Raw genomic sequence first — 24145 nt, 5'->3', positions numbered from 1 at the left:
TTTATAACCGAGTGTTTGTGTTTACTTGTTTTGACCTGTGTCCCTCTGGAATACACACCAGACAGGCAGAGGCGAAGCCCTAGCTCCCAACATAGCATCAGCCACGCCATCGATGCCCCATCAGGATTTGAGTTAACACCTCCAGAGTGGGAGATGTGTGGCAAATTAAACCCCGACTGCTGTTGGGCAGTTTTGCATTTTGGATTCCTACATCCCTGCAACTCTGGTTTATACTTGGCTGCTTCTAGGGAAAGGGGGATAAAAGGGGATTGTCATTTAACATTGAAACCTGATTATTTACCTCTCAGACTTACAGCATGCTCAGAGCTGTGGGATTATGGAGTATTTATTTATTTTTATTTTTTCTTTTTATAAAAGCTAGAGGCTGGGCGCAGTAGCTCACGCCTGTAATCCCAGCACTTTGGGAGGCTGAGGCGGGCGGATCACGAGGTCAGGAGTTCGAGACCAGCCAGTTTGAGACCAGCCTGGCCAATATGGTGAAACCCCATCTCTACTAAAACTACAAAAATTAGTCGGGTGTGGGTGGTACGCACCTCTAATCCCAGCTACTCGGGAGGCTGAGGCAGGAGAATAGCTTGAAACCTGGAGGCAGAGGTTGCAGTGAGCCAAGATCACACCACTGCACTCCAGACTGGACGACAGAGCGAAGCTCCATCTCAAAAAATAAAAAAGAAATAAGGTAGAGACAGGGTCTTCCTGTGTTGACCAGGCTGGTCTTGAACTCCTGGCCTCAAGCAATCCTCCCACCTCTGCCTCCCAAAGTGCTGAGATTACAGGTGTGAGCAACTGTGCCTGGCCTTATGTATTTTTAAATTTTTATTGGTGTATTTATTTTAGATGGAGAAAAGAAATGCAAACAGGATCATGTGTTCTCACTGTTAGTTGTTATTGTTATTGCAGAGATGAATAATTAATTATGGGAGTATTTTTCTTAACCAATAAATTGCAGTCTTCTGCTTCTTGGCAGTATCTAAAAGTAGTGGGTTCTGATTTGGTATTAGTATAAGTCCCCAGTTCCTTCTGCGGTTGCCTGGGTGAGAGGTGGCCCTGGGCACCTCAGAAGCTACTCATTGTGTGACCGTGTCAAGTGGACACTTTCTGAAGATGGGCTCAAAAGGCTCACATGTTTCGTCACTCATCACAGTATCCCTTTACACTGAGAGCCTGGTTTTGGTTATGAATTCTCAAATGCCTGGAGGTTGGGAACTTTGGAGTCTTCTCCAAGTATCTTCTGATAGTCAGAACCTTCTGGTTGAAGGGCCTAGTTGGTATGAATGTCTACACAAGAGGCCCGGGACATTTTTTGGGAGGACAGTATGAATCTTGCAGGCCCTGAGGTCTAGACAGTAATGGCTGGGCTTGGAGTTTTAGGCTTGGCTTTGCTTCCACCCCAAGGCTTCTCTTTACCCCAGATTTGGGCACCCATATTTCACTGATCCTATATAACCATAAACAAAACAAAACAAAACAAAACAAAAAACCCAAGGTACAAATATCCACTGTATACAATTTGCAAAGATGTAAATAAGGCAAGTGTCTATCTGAGGCTCCTAAGCCATTTAGTGGTCAAAATTACAGCCTTCAGTTCTCTCAACACTTTCTTGACTACATGATATGAAGTTTTACCTGTTATTTATTGGAAACGGCCTGGCAGAATTGGACTCCTCTACATCTTTCTACACGTAAGATACCGAAATAATCTCCATCCCTATACTAAATGGAGGATGTTTTGGGAAGTGGGATTTCTTTTCTTCTTTTGAGATGGAGTTTCGCTCTTGTTGCCCAAGCTGGAGTGCAATGGCACGATATTGGTTCACTGCAACCTCTGCCTCCCAGGCTCAAGAGATTCTCCTGCCTCAGCCTCCTGAGTAGCTGGGATTACAGGTGCCTGCCACCACGCCCAGCTAATTTTTTGTATTTTTCATAGAGACGGGATTTCACCATGTTGGCCAGGCTGGTCTCGAACTCCTGACCTCAGGTGATCCACCCGTCTCCGCCTCCCAAAGTGCTGGGATTACAGGTGTGAGCCACGGTGCCCGGCCGGAGTAGGATTTCTTAAGGTGAAACTCTGAAATGTTTTACATTCATCTCACAACAGAAAAAGATAGTTGGTTCTGGACCGTGCCTTCAAGAGGCATCCATCTTAACAGAAACATAAGCCTACAAGTTCTTGTAATACAAACCCAGCTAGAAACTTACAAGTCATGAGAGTTGGAGGCAGACGATGTGGGGCTCTGAACAGCCCAGTAGAAAGAGTTGAATGTATACTAAATGATACTGGAAACCAATAGTCCTAAGCTTGTACTGATGCCTACATTAATTTGAAATTCTACCTATTTTTTTTTTTCTGAAACATTTAAGGCAATTGGCATACCCAATCTCTGCCTCTTCAGTTATAAACTTGAACCTTGACTTGCATACGTTGGTAAAACTTTGCTTGCACGTGTCTTGGTTTCATGCATGATTCTACAGCCTGTATATGTGCACTGTGGAGTTGGGCTATGTTGAGTTTCTGCATTTGACTGTAAGCCCTTGGAGGCAAGGCGTATGTTTATTCTTTGCTCCTTTATATGCATGCCATAGTGTGCAAAGTGATACTCCTCAAGAGGCTGTTTAACCACATGTTTGGGGTTTCTGAGACTTTCAGGAGGAGGATCAGACCTCTCTTGCTTTGCTCCTCACCTTCTTCCTCCCTGCCTTCCTCTCTGGTTAATCATGTCTGTTGGACTAGCAGGTGTCCGGGGTACTGACAGGTCCCATGTCGGAAGCCTAGAATGGGATGACTGAGGCTCCCATCTCTGTCTTTATCTTAGACTTTGGGTTTAAGTAACTTTCTGAAAACCACACTCCTACCACAGCACAAAAGCCAGTGGGGTGACACGAGGAGCAGGCCTGGGTTCCCCTGGTTGCCTGGTTCCAAGAGGGGCCCATTGTCCTGTGCTCTGGGGTGGCCTTGGGATTAGGAGAGCCCAGTTAAACAACCTTCTCATCAGGCTCCTGGTCACAGCACGAGGCTTTAAAATCAGCCGAGCCTGGCAAAGAAGATGCCATATTATGGGGCTTTAGGATTTCAGTTTAGTGTTTCAGAATATCTGCACATTCTTACCTGGTAAATCATTTCTTTTCTGTTAGGATTTTCTGATAAACCCAAAGACACCTTCAACCATTGCCCATACATGGCTTCCGCAAGGAAAAGAATCATCCTTTTACTTCCTAGCTGGCTTTCCTCCTGCAGTCGAAGATCTTCAACCTTTCCCCATCCCTTGACCGCTGCCCCCCAGCTTGGTTCTCCTGTGTCTCCAGACACCCCAGAGAGACAGGAAGGAAGAGGAAGGATGGTTCAGATCTTGCCAATGGAGATGATAAAGCAGGGTAAATGCAGGCCTGAGGCCACGCGATCCCTGCACTCCTGTGAGCTCCTTTCACTTACTCGTCTGACTTTGAGCACAGCCAAGTACCTCCCTATGGCCTCATTCACATACCTCCTCTGCCAGGCTTTCTCATTTTCTGTCCTTGGCGATTAATTGATCACCTATTATCTGCCTGCCTGGTGGTGTGCATGCCTTAAAAAGCTATAAAAACCTCGGTGTCCAAGATAGCACAGCTAGAGAATACCAGAGTTGCCATTCATACTCAGATACACCCAACAGCTTTCTTTCCAAGTGAACCCTTTGGCAGATGACTCTGTGGCCATTTCCCTCCTCACCAGCTCAGATGCCCCCGCCCAGTAACCCAGGGAGGTGGGAGCCACCTTCTCCCCCAGCCTCAGTGTGCACATGGATCATATTCTATATATTAATGTATATATTATATATAATATACACAAACATATATAATCCATATCACAAAATATAAGTGTTGGTTGGTATCATCTTTCTTAGTAGATTTCCACTCTGGAAAGCCTGGAAGCTGCCTTCTCTTCTTTGCATTTCTGGTGCCTGGTCTAATCCCTGGCACATAGTAGGTGTTCCATCAATACTGAAATACCTTATGGTGTGTGGGTGATTGTAGAGAGAGGTCTTTGCCCACTAGTTTCTTGTCTTTTGTTGTTATAAGGTTGCCTGAGGGCTTAGTGATGTTTTTTTTTCTTTAAGAAAACTCCTTCTTCCCTAAGGGCTGTGTGGTCGCTGCTGTCTCTTTCCATTAGGCTGCTTGGCTGCAGTGTGTTCCTGGTGGTGATGCGCTGGGGGGTGAGTGTGAGCCTCCATGCAAACCTCAGGCCTCCCCTGGCTGCCCATCTGTCATTAGCCATTTGCCGCCAGACACGGGGTGGGGGGACACCTGGAGAGGGAGCCTGGAGTGCTCCGTGTGGCCTTTCCAGGAGAATGCGTTTGGCTTTCCATAAAAGACTTCTTGCCATGGCCAGGCGTGTGTGTCCAGTAGAAAGCTGAAGATGTTCGGTCCTTAGAATAAGCAGTGGCTTTCAAACTGTGTGCTCTGGGACTGGCTGGGTCTTGGAGAGGCATCAGTGGCGTCCTGGGGAAACAGGGCACCAGAGCAATGGGTGAGGTCCAACCTGTCCTGCTCATGTCAGCCAGGGCACATCCAACTTTATTGTCAGTTAACTGTTGGGGTCCTGGATTACAGTTTGGGAGGGACAAGGGAGGTTTTTAAACCTACACAAACACAGCATTTACTTTACTGCAGATACTGTTTGAAGTGCTGTGTTCGTTCATTTTCACGCTGCTGACAAAGACATACCTGAGCCTGGGAAGAAAAACAGGTTTAATTGGACTTACAGTTCCACACGGCTGAGGAGGCCTCAGAATCATGGTGGGAGGCAAAAGGGACTTCTTATGTGGCGGTGGCAAGAGAAAATGAGGAAGAGGCAAAAGTGGAAACCCCTGATAAACCCATTAGATCACGTGAGACTTATTCACTATCATGAGAATTGCATGGGAAAGACTGGCCCCCATGATTTAATTACCTCCCCCTGGGTCCCTCCCACAACACATGGGAATTCTGGGAGATACAATTCAAGTTGAGATTTGGGTGGGGACACAGCCAAACCATGTCAAGTGCATTACAAATATTAATTGATTTCACCCTCAGGACAGACTTGTAGGTAGATACTATTATTATATCCACTTTTCACAGATGAGGAAACTGAGGCACAGAGAAGTTAAAGCATTTGTCCAAGGATGATAAACAATGGAGATGGGATTCATACTCAGAACTGGCTTGACTGTGGGTTCTGCTGCTTTGAAGAACTAGGTTGGAAAACCACCAAGGGTTTAGTCCACACTTAACTCCTGCCCCCGACTCCTGAGTTTGCTGAACCAGCACCACCGCCTTCGGTGTTGGTTCAGGAAGTTGCCCTTGTCTGGTAGGGAGGGTGAGCCTCTGAAATAAGGGTTGGGAGTCATGCAGTGTGGCCCTGGTCCCTGGGGGCTGGGTGTTAAAACTCAAGAGAAGGGGGAGGAAGGGCTGGGGCATGGCCCTGCAGACGTTTCCCTCCTCCCCAGCCCAGACACCAACCCAGGGCGGCGGGAGCCACCTTCATCCCCAGCCTCGCTGTACAGCTATTAAGTGGGGATTTGCCAATCAATAAATCAAGGCACCTGAAAAATGAACTGGGGAACCACACTGCCTTTCCCCCCCTTCTTGATTAAAACAAACAACATCGTGAAATGTCAACCTGTCAGTCGTTTGGAAAATTTGCGGCATGGAAAGGCGATTACCCAAATGACTTTTTAAAAGTATGAGAATTTGCCTGGCTGAACGTTTTTTAATTAATGCCGTGAGTTAACATTAATAACTATTCATAGCTCAGTGAGCTGGGCTTGGGGTGGGTTTAGGAAACATTTGGTATCTCTGGCAGGGACAGATGTTGACCTGGCCGGTCGGCAGCTTTTACAAACCGAAGGACCTCAGGGTCTGGTTGCGCATGAGGACCGGGGAGGACAGAGCTGTTTGCAATAGGTGTGGGCTTTTGTAGCATTGTGAGCATTTCACGTTAGCATAAGTGTTGCTGCTGTGCAGGTGGTCTCTGGGGCTTACAGTCTTCCCCAGTGTCCTTCCCCACCCCTCCCACTATTCTGGTGAACAAGCCTCTTGGGATTCTTTGAAAAAAAAAAAAAATGTTGCTTGGGGTCACACCATTTAAACTTACCTCCCTAATTTTCTGTGATCTCATTTTTCCTTAAAATATCATTGGAAAAGTGTTTTTGAGTGGAGCATTTTATTTTCCATTTAAACATGGTGAAACCGAGACATAGGGGCTAAGGCTTGGCATGAGGTTGGTGGACCTGGGCCTAGGACACCTTCTGTGGTTCCGCCTTCACAGGCTGGGAGCAGCGTTTGACCACAGTGACATCATGATCTCTGCCAGGGGATGCTTGGCCTCTGTGGCCTCTGCTTTGCTGATGGCTACGGACACTGTATTCAGTGGGTATCCCTAGGGGCAAAGATGTGATTTTAAAGCAGAAAACCCCCGATGGGCTCATATACTTTTTTTTTTTTTTTTTTTTTTTTTTTTTTTTAAGCACAGTGGGTTGGGCTCCATCTATAAGTTCAAGTTAGTGAGTACTCTGCTCTAGGAAGACCTGGGAGAGAGCTGAAAGTTGGACAGTCGTTAGCAGCTCCAGGTGGAGGTGGATTGGGAAAGACTGGAGGGAGAGACAAGCCACCAAGAGCAGAAAGTCCAGCCCTTCTAGTTTAGCAGTCTCCAGAGAGCTCTGCTGTTGCGGAGGTTGTCTGCACAGGTTGGTGGAGGACCACAGACCACAGAGCCAAGGGCATAGCATGCTCTCAGTTAACCAGGGCTACTCCAAAGAATGAGTTGTGCACTGTGCTAGGCTCTAGGAATTCAAATACATGAGGCCTGTTACCCACCCTAAAGGAATTTAAGGTCTTTCTGGAGCAAGAGGATGGATAGCCTGTTTCCCATTATCTTCTTACTATTATTTTGGAGACAGAGTCTTGCTCTGTTGCCCAGGCTGGACTGTAGTGGTGCGATCTCAGCTCACTGCAACCTCCATCCCCAGGGTTCAAGTGATTCTTGTACATCAGCCTCCGGAGTAGCTGGGACTACAGGTACACGCCACCACACCTGGCTAATTTTTTTGTAGTTTAGTAGAGACGGGGTTTCACCATGTTGCCCAGGCTGGTCTCGAACTCCTGAGCTCAGACAATCCACCCACCTTGTCCTCCCAAATTGCTGGGATTATAGGCATGAGCCACCATGCCTGGTCCCCCATTATCTTATGCTTACTGCTAAGCGTGGGACATAGGCAGTGAACCCTGTGGCTCAAGCATGAGCCTTCACCAAGGGCCAGAAAATCAGGAGGCTTTTCATGGGTGGTGGGACTTGGGGTGGGCTTCAAGGGAAGGTATTGCAGAGAGGCAAAACAGGGAAGGTGTTATAGGTGGTGGGGAGCAGTGAGCTTTAGTGTGTGGGGGGGTAGAGATGAGATAAGATGCCTATAGGGACATCTTACAAACAAGGCTGGAGAGGGAAGAGAAGAGGTCAGAGTATAGATGGCCTCTCATCTCTGGCCTCAGGCAGAGAGGTTGGGTCTGTACGTGGAAAGCAGTAGGGAGCCCTTGACAACTACTTAGCAGAGACTGAAAGAACTGATTGATGTTTTAGAATGATCAGCTGGGAAATCTCTGTAGAAGGGACCAGAACAGGCAAGTCTGAAATCAAGGAGCCACATGGGGAGTTGCTTTAACAGTAGAAGGTCACTCACAGCTTTACCCCTGGATCTAAAGAACCTTGGTGCAAAAGTTGACACAGCCGCTTACCAGCCATAGGACCCTGAGCAAGTCTTAAATCTTCCTGTACCTCCTTGCCATATCTTTCACCCAGAGATGCTCATGTTCATTCATTCGTTCAACCCCAAAAGGGCCTGTTTCAGGTGCTGATTGTAAAATAGAGAATAAAACAGACAAGCTGTCTGCACTCAAGGATCTTAACATTCTCATGGACAGAGACACAAACCAAAATGAAATAAACAAGAATGATTTTAGATTAGGCTCTGAAGTGTGGTCTGAGTGGAGACTTTGGAAGTTAAGCAAAATGTTTCAAGCTAAGGAAACAGCAAGTGCAAAGACCCCGAGGCATCAAAGATCTTGGAGATTTCCAGCATGGAAATAGAGATAGCGAATGGAAGAGCAGTGTACAGGGCAAGAAATGAGGGAGGATTGTCGAGGAAATTAAGTAAAGGAACATATGTAAAGAGATGAGGCCAGGTGCGGTGGCTCACACCTGTATTCCTAGCCCTGTGGGAGGCTGAGGTGGGAGGATGGCTTAAGTCAAGAGTTTAAGACCAGCCTGGGCAAAATAGGGAGACCCCATCTCTACAAAAATTTTAAAAATTAGCTGGGCCTGATGGTGCAGGTCTGTAGTCCCAGCTACTCAGGAGGCCGAGGCGTAAGGGTTGCTTGAGCCTACAAGGTTGAGGCTGCAGTGAACCATGATCAGGCCACTGTACTCCAGCCTGGGTGGCAGAGCAAGACTCTGTCTCAAAACTAAAAATGAAAGAAAGAGGGAGAAGGAGTGGTGGTTGGGGTGGCGGGGGCAGCAGAGAAGGGAGCAAGAAAGGAAAGGAAAGGAAGGGAAGGGAAGGAGAGGGAAGGGGAGGAGAGGGAAGGGAAAGGAAGGGAAAGAATATATGACATTATTATTATGGGAATATCCCAGACCTGATGGTCATAGGAATAGAAGAGAAGATGGATCACGAACAGCATTAGCAGAGGTGCTTGGATCCAGTGATGAGCTTTATGGGAGGGGAGGGCATCCCATCTGGGTGACCAAGAGAGTGCGGTTCAGTTCCCTGAAATGGGGAGGTGCTGAGAGGAGCCTGGTTGAGGATATATGGGGATTTTCTGGATGTGGTGAATTTGAGATCCTGCCTGGAATCAGTCATCAGCCTGCCCTGTAGGCATTTGGCAAAATGGGGCTTAGGAAAAAGGTCCGGAACAGGGGTTTGGGACATCTTCAAGGAAAGGGGGAAGCAACAGGAATTAGGATGGGCTGAGGACTGAGCCTCGGGTTCCCCTTTGTGCTGGACCTGGGAGGAAGAAGGGGAGCCAAGAAAGTAAGGGGGAGCTTCGGAGGTCTGGGCACCTGAGCGAGGCCCCCTTGTCACCTGAATTCCCACCTTCTTGGGAGGCCTGAAGAGTTAGCAGAAGGAATCTGAGGATCAAGTCTACTCTTGCTTTCCTGGGCTCATGTGGGGCCACAGACCCCGTATTTCTAGCATGGCTTCTGCAGGCTGTGTCATGGAGCTTGCCCTCTGCTCCCAGCCTGGGCTTGTGTAACAGGCGTGGCAAAGTGCAAGGGGCTGTAGATCCTGAACCGAAAGGCGGTTGTTGTGAGAACCGTCTGTCTATAATGGCACAGGTATTTGGGAAATGCCACAGAGCAGGTCTGTTCAACCCTATGGCCTGCAGCCTGTCAGCTGGATTAGGATTCTCAGTCACGTTCACATTCAAGCCAATATTGACTGTATCATTCAGTGGAAAGAACTGTCCTCCCATCCCTGTAATTGACAGCAGCACTTGCCATCTGGGTGTGTCTGGCTCTTGTCTCACTTTGGGTCATGTCAGTGGTCCCAAGAGTACCCTTTTGGGGGTATTCTTTATCCTTGATTTCTAATCCATCTCTGATGTAGCAAACAAGTCTGTAGCTTCTGTTTTACTGTTTTCTAAGTACACTTAATAATTTCATTTCTAATTCAAAACAATGAATGTCCATCTTATTTTTATTATCTTTTAAATACCATGACACTTTTGTCTTCATCAAACAATGCCTGTTTATTTTAGACACGTAAAAGTAGGAAAATAAATCACTGTTAAACTGACTACCCAGAGATAACTAATGCTAACCTTTTGCTTCCTTCTTCCAAGTTTGCTTTTGTAACCCATGCAATTCTATAATTTTTTTTACAGTGTTAGCAATAGCTAACATTTATGGATTACTTGCTATGGTGCAGGAAATATGCAAAGCAGTTGAATACACAGTTTAATTTAGAATTAATTGTATAGAGAGAAACAAGCAATATAGAAAAAAGCATAATCCTATTTTACATCCTCAAATAAAAATAACAGTTATGGGTGTAGAGGGTTTACAAAGGGCAAGAAGTAGTCACTACAGCTATCCCCATTTTTCAGTTGAGAAAACGGACACCAAGAAGGCGTCTAGACTAAGCTGGGCGCGGTGGCTCACACCTGTAATCCCAGCACTTTGGGAGGCCGAGGCGGGTGGATCACCTGAGGTCAGGAGTTTGAGACCAGCTTGGCCAACATGGCGAAACCCTGTCTTTACTAAAAATACAAGAAATTAGCCGGGTGTGGTGGTGGACACCCGTAATCCCAGCTACTCCAGAGGCTGAGGCAGGAGAATCACTTGAACCTGGGAGGCGGAGGTGGCAGTGACCTGAGGTTGTGCCATTGAACTCCAGCCTGGGCAACAAGAATGAAATGCTGTGTCAAAAAAAAAAAAAAAAATGTCTAGACTAAGATTTTAGTCTGCAACTCTTTGCCTGTAGAACCCATGCATGTGTGACATGATTTTGATCATTTAATAATATGCTGAGATTGTTTTGTCCTTGTGTCTACAGCATTTTTACTGACTCCTTAGCGTTCTCTTACTCCTCATCCATGGCCTCTATTCACATCTGAATGGATGGCTATTCAGAATGAAGCCTGCATCTTCCTGTGTTCACCTTCAGGAAGAGGGATATTTTTCTTTGCTGTCTCTCAGCTCCTTGTGAGACTCCTCAATGTAGCCTGCACGGAGTGGGTGTTTATGTCTTGCCAAAAAGTGCACACTTGTCTCACCCAATTTGGAGCTGGAGTTTGTGATTTGGCTAGAACTCTACAAAGATTGCACTCCAGCTGATGGTAAGTTTGCACGTTCCGGTCTCTCTTTCCACCACCTCTCACTGGGTCATCTAGAATCCCTCTGGGCGAGGCACAAGAAAACAACATTTTCATTGCTTTAAGTCAGAGGCAGTTGTTTAGAACTGGTTTGTTTTTCCATAAAGTCATTGTCCTTGAAAACAAATATATATATATATATATATGCACACATGTAGGCACACACACATACACACCTCTACCCTTGTATATATATTTGTTTGGATGAGGTTGCCCACATATGATAAACCTTAGCCCAAAGTGGAAGAGTTTGGTGCCCATGCCAGAGCAAAATACCGTAACCCTCCACTGGTAAGCCTAGAAAAGCAGAGTTTCTCTTTCACCCAGGTCAGTCTCAGAGAGAGGCGCTTTTTAAGAATTTTGTGAGTAGCTCACACGGGTATTAGATGCAGGGAAGCTTGCGTTATTTCTCTGACAGACTCACATTTTCTGTAGGCTGAAAGTGTGAATGCTAACCCTCTATATTGACCGGAGCTTTATCTTTCAGGCTCTGAGTGTGTGGTCATTGCAGGGCTGACTTGGGAGGTTGGATAGGGAATGCTCTTCCGCAGGGGAAACCCCCAGGAAGACAGTAAAAGAGAGGAGAAAACTTGCCGGCCTGCCATCAGGTTTGTTTTTGTTAGATGAAAGATAATCCTTGCTTGGTGTCAACTTGTCTTGGCGTTGCGGTAACAATTCTTTGGTGATCTAGCTCTTTAATGAGCATACGAGATGAGCACCGACTCCTGTTAATCACTATCTCCTCTGGAAAGACTCCTTGGAAAGGGAGAGCAAATGAAAGAGAGCAAGAAAGAAAAAGGTGTTTGGAGAAATGTGTATATGTGAGTGTTCTCCAAGTAAACATTTCAGAGCCGGGCCAGAATAATTAGGAGGTACATTGCCATCTGGAAATGTTCATTCTTTTGTTTACCTTGTATTGAGTTTGTTCCAACTAGTGAATCCCTTGATATGGGATACCTGAACTTCTCTTCCTTATGAAAAAAAAAAAAATCACATGTATCTCCTAGTTGGTGCTTTCTTTGATTTTAGCTGAGCTGGGTTAGGTAGTGCGTGGGAAAGATCACCGGGCAGCTTGCTTATCAAAAAGCCAAGCCTGGATGCGGTGGGGAGGGGCGGGCAGGAGAGAAGGCCTTCCTCTCTCCTGCAACAGGAAAATAAATGAGATAAATAAACCCCAATTCTGACCTGGGGGCAAATCCCAATAAAGATCCAGGTTAATTGTTCCTGCCGATCCAACCCTGGAATTCATTGTGAGAATTAGACATTCTGCGGCACTAATTTGCCAGATCAGATTGTATAATTATCTTTTATAGGCCTGGGTGTGATATATGCTCCGTGTTTATGCTGCAGGGGGCTGAGTGTGTGTGTTTGGCCTTCAGAGTTGCTGCTCCGTCCTGCCAGCCTGCACTTCTCACACACAGGCGGGGGTGGCAGCTGTTGGAGCTTCTGCCTGTCCAGAAACAGGCCCAGGGTGCCAGGGCCTGGGATGAACTTGCCTGGAGTGGGTCAGAAAACTTTCAATAGAACCCAGGGTAAAAAGGATGAACCTATGGGAGGCAGGTGGGGGTGGGTCCCCTGGCTCAAGTGGGGGTCTCCGAGGAAGAGCATTCAACAAGGGGTTTCAGTAAAGGCTGACAAGTTTGGAGACTGGAAAAAAAAAGTAGGTAAATTCAGAACCACATGATGATGTTCATGATCTTTGGCACTTTTGTCTTCCTAGGCCCCTTCCTCCATAAAAATAAAACATTAAAAATTGTATTTTATGGGCCAGGTGTGATGGCTCGCGCCTGTAATCCCAGCACTTTGGGAGGCCAAGGCAGGCGGATCACGAGGTCAGGAGATCGAGACCATCCTGGCTAACACGGTGAAACCCTGTCTCTACTGCTATAAACACAAAAACTTAGCCGGGCGAGGTGGCGGGCTCCTGTAGTTCCCAGCTACTCGGGAGGCTGAGACAGGAGAATGGCGTGAACCCGGGAGGCGGAGCTTGCGGTGAGCCGAGAGCATGCCACTGCACTCCAGCCTGGGCGACAGAGCGAGACTCCATCTCAAACAAAAACAAAAACAAAACCATTGTATTTTACGGCCGGCCGCAGTGGCTCATGCCTGTAATCCCAACACTCTGAGAGGCCAAGTCAGGTGGATCACATGAGATCAGGAGTTTGAGACCAGCCTGGTCAACATAGTGAAACCCCGTTTCTACTAAAAATACAAAACCAGGTGTGGTGGCTCGTGCCAGTTGCTTAGGAGGCTGAGGCAGGAGACTCACTTGAACCTGGGAAGCAGAGGTTGCAGTGAGCCGAGATCGTGCCATTGCACTGCAGCCTAGGGGACCGAACGAGACTCCATCTCAAAAATAAATAAATAAATAAATAAATAAATAAATATTGTATTTTACAATTACAGTGATACAAGGATGAATAGAATTCAGGCTGGATTCGTTGTTATCTAGGCATTCGTATTACTGTCATTTTATTCATTCTGGTTTTAAAAGGAATTAGAACATTTTCTTGGGCCCCCTAAAAGTATTGGGGGTCCAGTAGATGTGTTGGCCTTGGGTAGGTTTCTAGAAATTGGACCCAGTAGTTTGATTTCTTGACTACTTGGCCTGTTTTGTTGAAATCACTCCACTTTGATTTTGGACCCATCCAGAATATCCAAGAATTCCCCCAACCTGCAACTCCTATTCTGGCCAAAGAGGGGGCTCTAGCTCATAAAGTGTTGACATCCCATTCCCGTTCCAAGTATTTTTCCCTCTCCACCCTGGTCTTCTCCTGTAGTGTGTGGCCACCTTTTCCAGCATGGCCTCCTGCGTTCCTGGTGCACTTTTTGGAGAAGGTGGCGAGTTTGTGGGACTGGACGTATTCCAGCCTAATGTCTCCTTGTGGCCTCACCTGCTGGGCCTTTTGTTTCTCGGTTCCTCCGTCTAAGGTGTCCTGGAGGAGAGGGCTCTTCCCTCTTGGTTGGAGGTGTCTTGTTGCTGGTGTTGAGCTGGGAACCACTAGGTGGTGTATGGCTCCAGGTATCCCTGGGAATGTCTGGAAGGAACTGGGAGGGGTGGGGCGGGGGGTGCGGGAGGCAGGGAGGGACCCTTGGGGGCAGGTTGTGGGTAGCCAGTTGCAGTCTGTGGCCTCCCTCAGAGGTTTGGAGTCGGGTGTGGCATGCTGCTGTTGGCCTCTTTCCGAGGGAGTGCCATCCACTCCCTGTCCCACCGCCGTCCGCGGCAAGGACAGTAAGGGCAGTGCTACGTGGTGGGGAGGTGTGTGTGAAGTCATGGAAGAGCTTCACAGGGCAGATGCCAAGGCCAGTGGGCCCTGGACAGAGTCAGGCTCCCTGGGCAGCCCTGTGTCTTGGTGGCCCTGGTCATCCTGCCAATGCAAAAAGCCAGCAGGCAAGAGACCCCTACTCCCTTTAAGGACCAGAGCAGAAACAAACCATTGTGTTGAATGCAGTGATCTAGGTGCACTTCAGGGTACAAGCTGGACTGCTTTGAACAGGATTACAGGAAAGGGGGAAGGGGGCAGCTGTCTCTTGGGACATGAGTAATGTCTCTTACCCAGTTGGCACTTGAGAAGTCAACGGGCACGTCTCTGGGGCCTCCTGGAAAAGTGGTGTTTTCCAACACAGGGGAGAAAGCTGTGGCTGGAGGTAGGGGTGTGGTCAGTTTGCCTGAGGTTCCTCAGGGGCATAGGAGGGGCAAGAGGGGATACCTCTAAGTCCTTGCAGCTCAGAATGTTCTGAGGACCCCCAGCGCTGGGTTCATCCAGAAGAAGTTTAGAAAGGCAGATTCTCAGGCTGCCACCCCAGACCCCTCGAATGCAAAATTTCAGCAAGACGGCCAGATGATCCTCAGAGTCTGCTACTTATTAAACTTACCTGGGGAACTTAAAAAAAAAAAAAAAAAATCCTAGTGCCCAGGCCTCACCTATAGCAGTCAGAACCTCTGGGGTGGGGCTCAGGCTTCAGAATGATTTTCCAGCTGTCCAGGGGAGGGGGCAGGGATTTCCATGAGTAGCCAGGTCTGAGAGCCTCGGTTGTAAGCCTCTGCCTCCCCTCTTTTGCCTATTCCGCAATGTAGGATTTCAAAAGGATCCCTCTCCAGTGTCCCACTACTCTCTCTCCCCAATCTTTGCGATTATTAAATTGGCAGAATTGAAGCTTCACGGGGACAGGGTGAAGAGTTAAGACTGAGTCAGGATAAAATGTGCATCCCCCATGGAGGGGTAACACTGAAGCTACGTCCATTCAGGTGGGCTTTAGCTTGAATGAGTTTATTGGATGCTTTCCACCTAATAACAAACTGAAAATGGGTTGCGCGTGGGGGTGGCTTTGTATAAAGTAGAAACAGCAACCCATTCCAAATGCCAGGGTTGGAGTTGGTGGGTCTTGTGAAGTTTTGCTTGCTCTGTTTTGGTGAGTTTTCTAGCATTTGCAGGGTAGGTCCAGCATTGGCCAGTTAGGTCCCAAGTGTTGCATGATTCATCAGGGCTAAAACTGTCGACCTCCTTTGCCCTGCATTCAAGAGCCTATGCATTCGAGGTTGGTCCTGGGTTAAGTTCATGGGTGTGATAGTGGGAGGCAGGCCCAGCAAACATGTATTGCTGCTGTGGGGGTTGGGGGTGCTGGAGCCCAGGGGGACCTCCAATCTGATCTGGTGGTAGGTGCTGGTTGATGGAGTTGGCCGCAGGGTACCCGCTCAGCCCTGTCCTCAGTAACTCAGAAACTACCAGAGTGATAATGTATAATGTACACCCAGCAAAAGAACAAACACCAGCCAGAGACAATCCTTTCTCTTGTGTGTGAAGGTTACAAGTTTTCTGTTTCAAATCTGATGGTATTATTTTTCCCTTTTTTCTTTCTTCTCTCTGTTTTCATTTGCCAACCTAAGGGTCTAGAGTGATTTCTTTGAGCCTAATGATGGGGAAAGTTAGAATGGGGCTATTATCTTTAAACACCTTTTGAAATACTACTCTTCCTGGTGTCGGAATTAGATTGAACAGAGGTTGGGTTTAAAGATTAAATATCTATTTTAGCAGCAGAAACTATGCTGATATCTGTGTATGTTTGTTCGGGAGTTATATAGGTGGAATGAAAGAGAAACTCGCACAGGAACGTGTAATTAATAATAGTATAGCTGATATTTATTGAGTGCTTAACAGGGACCAGACATGGTACTAGATGCTCCTCGTATGTCATCCCATTAAGTGAATTCAGACATATAATAAATTAGAACGTATAAAAATTCAGAAATAGGATCATAGGAGTAAAAGACCCAATAAAAACAGAACAACTTGGCACTGTGGCATTAGATTGTTTTGTAGTAAATGTCCATTGTAAACTTAAGTATTTTTATAACTTGAAAAAATTACCATCCAGTGTAAATATCCATTTACATCGTAGTTTATTCTAGGTCAAGTTTGTGATCATAATAAACTGTATTTCTTTGAAAATATTCTTCAGTTTGCTGTATCCATAATTGGCATAGGAAATGAATTACTCCCCTTTTTTCTGATGAATGTAGTTTTAGTCTATATGGAAGAATAAACAGCTATTAAAGTATGTGCTTGTGGGGAGCTGTCTGGTACTGAGGAACCACTCCGTCCATATTTAAGCTTCAAGATGAGTTTCATTATCTTGTTTCCTGGGGTAACTCTTCTCTTATTTTTCTAGGAGGAATCAGAGGTTTCTGGCTGACTCAGTGGGTGCTTTGTACCAGGAAAGGACAAGAAAGAGGTGAGTTGCACTTGGCAGTCGTAGTACAGCTGCCTCCCCGTGGCTCTTCTTGCTTCGAGGTTTTGCTCCTTCTTCAGTGCAACTCTTTGCCCAGACATCCCTAAAGCCCCCAGCTCAGAGCAGCAGTTGGCAGGCAGGAGCTTTGCAGTTAGCCATCGGGGAGCCCCAGAGACACGGGCTAATAAGTACAAACAGTCATCACAATTAATTCAGGCCAGGCTGTGTGTTCCTGGCTTTTACTTGAATCAACTCATTTTCACCTCTCACAACTCTAGCAGTCAGGTCCTGTTATGCCCAACCTACAGATGGGGAGACTGAAGTTCAGTCACTTGCCCAAGGTCACACAGTTAACGAGTGAGGAAGCCAGGCCTGGACTGTTTCTGGGATCTATTGCTGTTTCGAGTGACCATGAATTTTCCCAGCTCCCCCGGTCACCATGCAACAGCTCCTGCTACCTGCCCTGAGCACACTGAGTCCACTGCAGGGCACAGAGGTCTTGCAGTTTGCAGGGAGAACATGAGGCAGGTGACTCAAAGCCTGCGGGTCCAGGAGATAAACAGGTGGATTGCACCTGCTGGCCTTCAGAAACACAGAGACTGTCCATGGGGTTAAATGGGATATCAGGGCTTTCTGGCATGCTGCCAACTGAAGTCTGCTCCCAATAAAACAGGATGTGGAACAAGGGGCCGCTCTCCTACTGCAAGGGCTGGGTTTGCCCAGGATTGTCTAGATTCCACCATCCACAGCGGTTACAGCACTGGTTGTCTCAGTCGTAAGTACTAAGCTGGAAGCTCAGAACATGGTCAGATTTGATTGGAAGCAAATCATCTCAAGTAGTATGAAGCCTGGGAGAGGGTTGTCCCCGCTGCCTACAGAGCCACCAGGGGTCATACTGGCAGATTGCAGGCCCAGCAGCAACAACAACAACAACAACAAAAACAACAACAACAACAACAAAGGAAATGGAGTGGGGAAAATGGGTAGGAGGAGAGAGAGTAAATACACCCTTCCTTCTGTTCTGATGGTATTAGGGCATGAGGGCTACAGAGTGCAGGGAACACCCAATGGGGACATTATGCCATGGGGCAGCTAATACTGCTTGAGTTGCTGTACAATACAAACACATTTTTGGAACTAGACAGATTATGTTGCAAATTTGTCACTATCAGTCTAGTATAGTGGTAGAGTGTAGACCCGGATGCCCTGGGTTCAAATCCCATTTCCACTGCGTCTTTGCTTTGTGACCTGGGGCTGGTGACCTTCACTTTTCTGAACCATGCTTTCCACATTTATAAAATGGAGATAATAAAAATAATCTCTTCCATGTTTTGAAGTGAAATGGGAGAATACACAGTTCAGTGCCTGGGATGTATTATGCATTTACAATGAATGTCAGTGGTTTTTTCCCTGTGTTTTACAGTCTCCCTAGCTCTGGATATGATCTTGGGTAAATTACAAAGCCTCAATTTCCTCATCTGTAAGATGCTGATGCTAATACCCTGTCCTCAGGGGAGATTGAGAATTGAATGAAATAACCAAATCCAAAGTCTAGGTCATAGTAGATGCCTATTAGTTCCCTTCCTTATTTATCTTTATCTTATTCCACACAGCTCAAGTAGGTGGAAGGTGGACATTGGTTTTAACTCCCCCACCCACTAGAATACTAAGTCCTGACAATGACTCCACAGCAATTTTCCATTTGATCCTTCCCCTCCCTTCTCCCAGCCACCCCTCTGGTGTTGGCTTTCATAGAACAAGCTGGGATAACCACAAGGGGCCCCAGCCTTTGGACTCCAAGTCTTTCCTCCCCAAAGTAATCCTATTGGTCTCTTCCCTAAGCCTCTTTCTGAAATCCAGCATTGGACATGGCATTTTCTTATTAGAAAAAACCCATCATGGCTCTCTGTTTATTATCCCAGCAACCAAATCTCACTGGACACTCCACCTCACTTCCCATCACTTCCCATGCACATTTGGATCCTTTCAGCCCAGCTCACCTGGTCTGTATCCCACCCCAAGACTGGACTTGACTGCACCCTGCCACCGTGCTCAGCACACCCCCTCCCTGTGTCACCATCTGTGTACCTCACCTGCTTAAAACCCCACAGCCATGGGACCATGGGACTGGCAGCTCTTTCACCTGCCCACCATCTCACCTTCAGAGCTTCACCTGCAGTGCTGGCTCTGCCTTCCCAGTTAGTGCGTTGAGAATGGGATGAGGGTGGGAGGGAATCTCTTTCATCCCCCACCATCCTTTCTTTACTGGTCATCCTGGGATCCAAGGAGCATGCAGTAGGGGCCCAGATGACAGCATGCACTCACCGGTGGGAGCGTGGGCCTGGAAAGAGTCTATGGTTGAAGTTACTCTTCAGCTACTGTTTGGGTTTGGATGTGTATTGGGGTGGGGGTTGATGAGTGATGCCAAGGGGATTTCCAGGCAAACTGCGGGCCTGCCTTTCTGGAAGCAGCACCTTCTGCCTTTGCCAGCCCTCTCCCCCACTCCCCAGGGAACCCCATCCTGAAGACCAGCTCATTCCATAAAATGCATAGCCCCCTCCCCGTGAGTGGCAGCAATTCCACCCTTCACTTGTTCATCAGTTCATTCATTCATTCACTCACCTAGTAGATATTTACAGGACACTCACTGTTCGCTGGGACTGCTCCAGGCAGAGAACAGGCACTGAACAAAACAGGCTTCATCCTGCTGGCATGGAGCTTGGCTTCTAATGGGGTATATGAGTCCATTTCCATGCTGCTGATACAGACATACCTGAGAATGGGTAATTTATAAAGAAAAAGAGGTTTAATGGACTCACGTTTCCACACGGCTGGGGAGGCCTCACAATCATGGCAGAAGGCAAAAGGCACGTCTTACGTGGTGGCAGGCGATATAGAATGAGAACCAAGCGAAAGGGATTTTCTCTTATAAAACCATCAGATCTCGTGAGGCTTATTCACGACCATGAGAACAGGATACGGGAAACTGTCTCCATGATTCAATGATCTCCCACCAGGTCTCTTCCACAACACTGGGAATTATAGGAACTACAATTCAAGATGAGATTTGGGTAGGGACACAGCCAAACCATATCATGGGACCAGGAAAGACGGGAAACTTTGGGTCAGCCATCACACTGGCTGTCAAGGAGGAGCAGGCTAAGCAGTAAAAAATAGTAAGTATGTAAATTATCTAGTATGTAAGGAGGTGATAGTGTTATGGAAGAAAAAACAAAAAAAAAAAACAGGCAGGAAAGGCAGCTTCAGTGTGCAACGCAGGGAGAGAGGTGGAGGGCAGGTTGCAGGGCTGAATGGAGAAGGCGACATTTGAGCACAGACTTGCAGGAGGATGTTTTGGAGCCCTTGGAACAGAGGGAGCAGGTACATCAAGGCCCAAAGCAGGCGTGAGTATATAGTGTGCTTGAGAATCGAGCTCAGTGAGTGCTGAGCGCTGAGGGGGCGGTGACCACCAGACCGGGTCAGGCCCGGAGGCCTTGGGCCTTCCCTCTGAGGGACCTGGGAGCCAGGCAGGGTTTTGAGCAAAGCATGCTGTGATCCAACTCAGTGTGAAAAAGACCTGTTTACAGGGAAGTTGAGAGTAACAGGGAGACCAGTGGGAGGAGGGGAGGGCGGGGGAAGGGTCCAAGCAAGAGGGATATTGAATGTGCCTGTTTGTGTCCCTGGCACACAGTGGCACACACACGTTACCATAGAATGACACTGATGGTGGTGATGAGGTGAAGCACCACAGTGCCACATCTCAGGGACTGATACTCAACAACCGTGTGACTCCCGGATTCAGGATAGCCTCTTTCATTGGGGTTGTGGCTTCATATGAGGGTCACTCTCCTCACCCTCCTGCCTGCAGAGCCACCAGGGGTCACACTGGCAGATTGCAGCCCCAGCAGCAAAAAAAAAAAAAGGAAATGAAAGGGAGAGGGGAAGATGGGTAGGGAGACAGACAGCAAATGTACCCTTCCTCCTGTTCTGATGGTGTTAGGGCATGAGGGGTACAGAGTGCAGGGAACACCCAATGGGGACAGTATCATGCCGTGGAGCAGCTAATACTGCTTGAGATCATTCTTCATGGCCCCCCTGAAGCTCTTTACGAGGTCTCCTTGTTGTCTTGCGGCCTCTTAGCTCCCTCCCGTCTTCCTCCTCCCTCCAAGAAAGGACAACTTGACCACGGCAGCAATGAATGGGTCAGCCGTCTTTCCTCTTTTGTCTTTCTCGTCCTCCAGCCACATTGATCCTCCAGGCAGGACAGACTAAGGGTGCTTCAGAGCTCACAGAACCAGCATGTCTTTCTCAGAATGCTTCCGGGACGGCCCCGTCTTGGTGGTGATTAGCAACTGTCCTGTAATTGCACGTAACCTGGAAATAGAATCTATAAGGGAATGAATGCCTGGTGCCCTTTGTTGGGGGACCTTGCTGTTCACGCACACTGTGGAGAGCTAGCTGAGGGCCGCACCAGAACCCCCTTCTACCTGATGAAGCCTTAGAATTGTGTACATGTTGCTGTCTGTTGGAAACGCTTAGAGAAAGGAAACGGCAATGGGAGTGGTGGGGTTGTTCGCTGTGTGTTTCTCCCAAGGTTGAGTGTGTTCCCGAGTGATCCCGCCAGGCTCCTGGGCAGTGTGGACACTTTCCTCCCCAGTGCCTTGCATTCTTCCGCTCCCAGACCAATGGCCCAGGGAGATGGAGCAAGATGGTAGCCTCATGGCTGGGTCCCTGGAGCCACAGTTATAAACAGTGATATTACAATGTTACTGCCCTGTGTGGATTTCGCGTACTTCCTTTTAAAGAACTGTCACATTCCCTACCATATAGCTCCAAAAGTTTCTGTGGTGAGATCATGAGGAGGAAGGACTATTTTTAAAGATGAAAACTCTGACGCTCCAGGAGGACACTCTCTCTATCCCCAGGTCCATCCATCATGTGTGTGTGTGGTGGGTAGGGGAGAGGTGCTGCGGCTCGAATGTTGGTTTCTGCCATAACCATAATTGAGAGTGAAAAACCCGGGCCCTGGGAGAAAGAAGCCAGTCCTGGTTCTGAGTGTCAGCGGCAGTGGGGATGAGCTCACCCGGGGACCAGAGCCATTTAGAGGACTTGCAGATGGAACTTCCCCTCAGGGTCCAACTGTGAGTCACTGTGGTTCCTGTCCCTGCGCAGGCTCCATCTCCAGGCCTCCCACTTCACCCTGGGACATTATGGTTGCTGGTCAGACCTCATGACTCACTTGGACTCTCGAGCCGCCTCCGGGGGTGGAGTCTCTCTCCTGGCATCTGGACCCTTGGTGCTATCGACGAAGCTTGGCTGGCGCTCTTAGCTGCTATGTGCAAGACGTGTGTCCCAGGGAAAGCCCCTCTCTCTCTCTGCAGAGGTCAAGTGAAAGCCACGGCCGCAGCCAACAGAGTTCAAAATGCAGGCTTGGAAAGTCCAGGGGGGCTCTGTGGAGGTGAGACAGCCACAGGCGGAGCTTTCCAAGCCCCCAGGGTGAGTTTGGCTGTGATACCTGAGAGATGGGGGAGCTAACAAGCGCCGGGTTGCAGCGTCGTCCCATGGAGAGGAGCGAGTGGAGTTCACCCAAAAGGCCAACGGCTGGCAGGGTGTCACGTTTCCCACCACACCCGGGGCTCAGCCTCTGCTGTCATTTCTCCTCCTCGGTTTTCATCTTCTAAGGGAAGAAATAGTGTCATCCTTTCTCAACCTGTCAGTCTCACACCTGCCTGGAGCCCCTGGCAGTGAGACACCCAGTGCTGTTTAATCTGATGTCATCTCTGTTGATTGTCTGTTTTAGAAACCAGGTAGCAAGAGGGACTTTCTGAGGATTAAAAAAAAAAAAAAAGTAAATCCCCAAACTATTTTGGGGAGGTTTTTTTTTTTAAACCTCCTGTTTTTTAGTTTCATTATTTCTTTTCTCTTAAATACACTCTCTTTTTTAATTAAGAAGAATAAATTTTTAAATTAAAAAAGAGGGACCAAATGCACCCCTTGGGTTGAGGAGTTTTGAGAGCAGTGTTTAGGGTAAAGGTCAAAGGTGAGGTGGATGTCACTGGGTCTTGGGCATGGGTACCCACCTGCTGGCAAACATAAGAGAGGCCATATTAGAGTGGGAAAGAAGGGTTCCTGAAAAATGCATATGAGCTTGTTTTTTCGAATGACATTTATTTATTGTCTATCAAGAGATTACTCCTGAGAAATTAACACCAGAGTCACCTGAGGAGTGTGGGTGCCCGGAGCCTTGGACTTGGTGACTTATCCTGCCTCCCACCTGACTCCTGAAGTAGGCAAGTGTATTAACAGTCATGGACCTCAGTTTACCTGCTTTCAGCCTCTGCCCTTCCCGAGAGGGACAAAGCTGACTGATTGCATTGCAGTTTTGTCCTTTAGTCCATCAGCTCTGGAACTTTCCACTTCTGGTATTTTTGGTTTCCAAACAAAGGGTTGAGGACGCACGAGAGCAATGTTTAGAGTAAGGTCAAAGATGAGGTGGATCTAACTGGGCCTCGGGCATGGGCGCCCACCTGTCAGACTCTGTCCTTCTCAGACAGCTGCCCAGGCAGGAGCTGCCTCTTGGGATGTTGAGTGGGCCATCTCCATTGAGAGAGTTGGGGGACAAAGGGAGAAGGCAGGGACTGGGTCACTCCTGGGGATGCTGTTTGACATAGGCCATGAAGGTCAGCCCTACGGGGCCCGGCTGACCTGGTAGATGGGTAGGTCTAGGGTATGAACGTGGATATTAGTTGGCCAGGGTGTGAGAACTTGTGTGAAACGGTCGGCCCTTGGGTGACTCAGTCTCCTAGCAAACTATAAAAGGGAAGTGACTCATTTCCAGCCCTGAACAAGAACTCCTAAGGCTAGGCCGCCAGCACCTGTCTGGGACGTGGTTAGTTATTAACGCTGCCAGTAAGAGTGTCATGGGAACCAAACGCAGGCCTAGATGCCTGGAGGCAGCTTGGCTTTTCACAGCTTGCAGCTGTCCACTCACCTTCCCTTGCTGTGGCTCCTCTCTGCCTGACCCCATATGCAGAGGAGGCCCTTGAACTCTTAGCTGCTGGTGGCTCCCCAGGTGCCTCTTGAGGGTGCAGATTGCACAGGGGTTGGGAAAGAGGGAAGAAGAAGTGTGTTGGTCAGGGGAAATCACAAGGACATTTTTTTTTTTTTGTCCTGTTTAGGAGATCAGGTTCAAGGAGCCAGCCAGACTCTGGGCTTCCAGGAGGAGTGGGCTGTGGAGGGGCTGGCCCCATCTGCATGTCTCTCTCCTCCTGGCCCTGCAGGTGCCACCTCCTGAGTCCTGGTTCCTGCAGCTCCATCAAATCTGCAGTGAAGGCCTTTGGGAAGCGTGGGTTTTTGTGGGTCCAGGGGCCCCACCCTCCCGTGGAGGCCCTTGGCCTAAGGATCACTAACACACCACACTGACCTCTGGCCCCCAACAAGGGCAGTGTTCCTCTTGCTCCATTCTGCTCTGAAGTCCCCCAAACCACTTCCTAGGGCTGCTTAGTAAAAC

General features: G+C 48.1%; 1 long non-coding RNA gene across 1 annotated transcript in view; it reads left to right on the top strand.

Moving 5' to 3' along the window:
- The window catches only part of LOC108537439 (uncharacterized), a 193549-nt gene that overhangs the window by 151996 nt on the left and 17408 nt on the right, over positions 1 to 24145 (top strand). The window contains exon 2 of the long non-coding RNA XR_001887813.1: positions 16576 to 16638. This is a non-coding gene — a long non-coding RNA (uncharacterized LOC108537439). The remainder of the gene's footprint in view (positions 1 to 16575; positions 16639 to 24145) is intronic.

Source organism: Rhinopithecus bieti, unplaced genomic scaffold (genome assembly GCF_001698545.2).
Source record: "Rhinopithecus bieti isolate Rb0 unplaced genomic scaffold, ASM169854v2 scaffold_13400, whole genome shotgun sequence".
Lineage (NCBI taxonomy): Eukaryota > Metazoa > Chordata > Mammalia > Primates > Cercopithecidae > Rhinopithecus > Rhinopithecus bieti.
The sequence above is the reverse complement of the archived record's forward strand: the minus strand, read 5'-3'. Positions and strand labels throughout refer to the sequence as shown.